We start from the raw sequence: 3,166 nt of genomic DNA on the forward strand, positions 1-3,166 counted from the left end.
GGGGCGGCGGGGGGGAGGGAGGAAGGGGTACCTCATGTGATCACTCAATTAAAGACTGTATCATACTGCACATACACAAAGACATTATTTACGGATTTTCAGCTTTCCTCCTAAATCTCCAGGTGTTGAGCTCTAGGGATCAGCCATACCTCCCCTGAGAGCACGTTGTAAAAACTGTAAGAAACTGCAAAGTAAAAACAGATGTCACCTTTCATTGCCATACATTTTTTGTGATGACTCAAAGTGACACCAAATTAATGTCTATACCTTCTGCCATGCCACAATGTGGCATTAACAAGTAGTAGTTATAAATTCTGCTGCTTTATTGAGGCAGACATCTATTTGGTCTATGGCAGGAAAGCATAGGCCATCCAGAGCTTCCTGCTTTCTCTCAGCTCCCACCTGCCCCAACAGGAGCTCCCTGGGCTTGAGGGGTCTGGCCCTGTGCACCTCAGCAATTCTTATGCAGGATCTGGCCCCTCAAGCACAGGGAGCACCTGCCCAGCTTTCCCCACTGACCGAGATGTGCCCTGGCAATGTCTGGGGCATGTATCTAGAAGCAGGGAAAGTTGGGACATTCCAGTGGAGTCCCAGGGCTGGGGCTGCCAGTCAGATGACTAATGTCTCAGCTCTAGGGCTGCACCGGACTGAGTTCCCGAAGACTGCCAAGGTTCAGTCTCTGCAAGTGGGGAACATGTCACCTGTTGTCCTGAAAGATCAACAAGACGGACAATGAACAATGTGTTTTGCCCAATGAAGCAGATCAGTTCTGCTAGGACATGTCCCAGCACAGTTCACCTACTTTATTTGAGGATATCTGTTTCTAGCCAGAGAGAAAGAGACATCCTTCCTTCAACTGTAGACATTCTCTCTCTTTCCTCCAGGTTGAATGATGGAAAGGTACAAATATGAAAAGCAGCAATGTTTATATAGTTTAATAAAAGTAACACAAATGAATTGACTTCCAATTTCTCATAAGAGATATTGCTTCAACCTACAATAAAGAAAGATGTGCTTACAGGACTGATCCACACCATAGACTTAGCAGTGAACTAACTGCTTAGTCTACCCATCGATAAATGGAGATTTTGTACAAGTTCTTATTTTACACATTATTTTTACATTAGAGAGGTTAAATGAACAGGAATTGCAGATGCTCAGTGCCTCAGAATAAACTCCCAAGGGTTGTTTTTTTTTTGTTTGGGTTGAGTCATTTTTTCCACTGGGAATTTTGAGACCAAGGCAACTTTATCCATTCTTAATCCAAGTAATTTCCTTTATCTAGCAAGAAAAAGAAATAACTTGTGCAGAAATAATGCTAAGCAGTAAACAAACAAACAAAAAAAATGGTACCATTGCATGCATGAATGGAGACAAGAAAAAAGGATTTTCAAACCCAACTGTAGTATTGATTGTTAAAATATTTCACATAAAAAATAGTTAAGTAGGACCCAGCAATTAAGACAGACAGAAGTTAACAGAACATTAGTCTGCTGCTCTCACCGTTAATAAACTGAGGTAGATAATGTCTTTTTTAATTAAAACATTTTTCTTTCTAAAAACAGACTTAAAATATAACATTATGTCAACCTATATTAGAGCCTACTTTGATTACAAGTATTAAGCTCTACACACTTGGTCCCAAAACTTAAAAGAAAACGATTGTTATTGGCTAAACTGCTATAGCCAGAGTTGAAGTGCTATAACAGTTTTTGACCAGCATTAGCCTTTTCTACAGGTACAGAGACCTTAATTTCAGTTGATAGTTAATTTAGTTTTAAGAAGTTAATTGTGAGTTGAAAAGCAGGTAAACTAGTTTTCCCCTTTTAACCTATGAATAAAATTAGATATAACTGGATGAGACATTAATTCCAAAAAAGTCTTCCAGGACATTATGACCAGAAATTATTCAGTTCATTGATTAACTATGTAATACTTAATTTTTTTTAAAGCTTTTGATAAATTAGTTTAAATGCGAAGGTTGGGAGAAGTTTCAGATAAGCTTTCAGTGCTAAGGGCACTTACACACAAATCAGGAGGCTACTTCAATGCACTGTAATTACAGATACAATTTATCGAGTGTGGTAATAATAGCTTCGACCATCAAGGACAATAAAAAGTCCTTTTTCAGGTATGTGGGGAGCTGGAGGAAAAGCAAGGGCAACATTGGACCCCTGCTGAACCAGATGGGGCAACTGCCAATTGACACCCAGGAAAAAGCCAACCTATTAAATGGGTACTTTGCTTCAGTCTTTCATCAGTCCCATGGGACACCCATGCCCACTACGGGACAGGGAAGTCCGGGTGGGGGAGATCCCCTGCCCTCCATAAATGCTGACCTCGTGAAGGAACATCTTGAGAAACTGGATACCTTCAAGTCAGCCGGCCCTGACAATCTACACCCCAGGGGACTCAGGGAGCTGGCGAGTGTCATAGCCCAGCCCCTGGCACACATCTTTAAAAACTCCTGGTGCTCTGGTGTAGTGCCCGAAGACTGGAAGAAGGCCAATGTGGTGCCTATCTTCAAGAAAGGGAGGAAAGTGGATCCAGCTAACTATAGGCCCATTAGCTTGACTTCTATCCTGGCGAAGATCTTAGAAAAGTTTATTAAAGAGGCCATCCTTAATGGACTGGCCAACACCAACATCCTAAGGGATAGCCAGCACAGGTTTGTTGTGGGTAGGTCTTGCTTGACCAATCTCATTTCCTTCTACAACCAGGTGACCTATCACCTGGAGAAGGGACAAGAGATTGATGTCATATATCTTGACTTCAAAAAAGCCTTCAATCTGGTATCCCACGATCACCTCTGGGCAAAACTAGCCAACTGTGGCCTTGGGTCCACCATGATCCACTGGCTGGGAAATTGGCTCCATGGTCGGACCCAGAGGGTTGTAATTGATGGCAGTCACTCATCATGGTGTCCTGTGACCACTGGGGTCCCTCAAGGCTCTGCCCTTGGACCCATATTGTTCAACATCTTCATTAATGATGTGGACATTGAAGTCAGGAGTGGACTGGCCAAGTTCACCGATGACACCAAACTTTGGGGCAAAGCATCCACGCCAGGTGAAGGGCGGGTGGATCCAGGCTGACCTGGACAGGCTCAGCAAATGGGCGGATGAGAACCTGATGGTGTTTAACACCGAAAAATGCAAGGTTCTCC

General features: G+C 42.9%; 1 protein-coding gene across 2 annotated transcripts in view; it reads right to left on the minus strand.

Moving 5' to 3' along the window:
- RSPRY1 (ring finger and SPRY domain containing 1) overlaps positions 1–3,166 on the minus strand; it is a 103,796-nt gene that overhangs the window by 69,564 nt on the left and 31,066 nt on the right. The window lies entirely within an intron of this gene.

The sequence above is a fragment of the Gavialis gangeticus genome, unplaced genomic scaffold, assembly GCF_001723915.1.
Source record: "Gavialis gangeticus isolate Ggan-Ray unplaced genomic scaffold, GavGan_comp1, whole genome shotgun sequence".
Lineage (NCBI taxonomy): Eukaryota > Metazoa > Chordata > Crocodylia > Gavialidae > Gavialis > Gavialis gangeticus.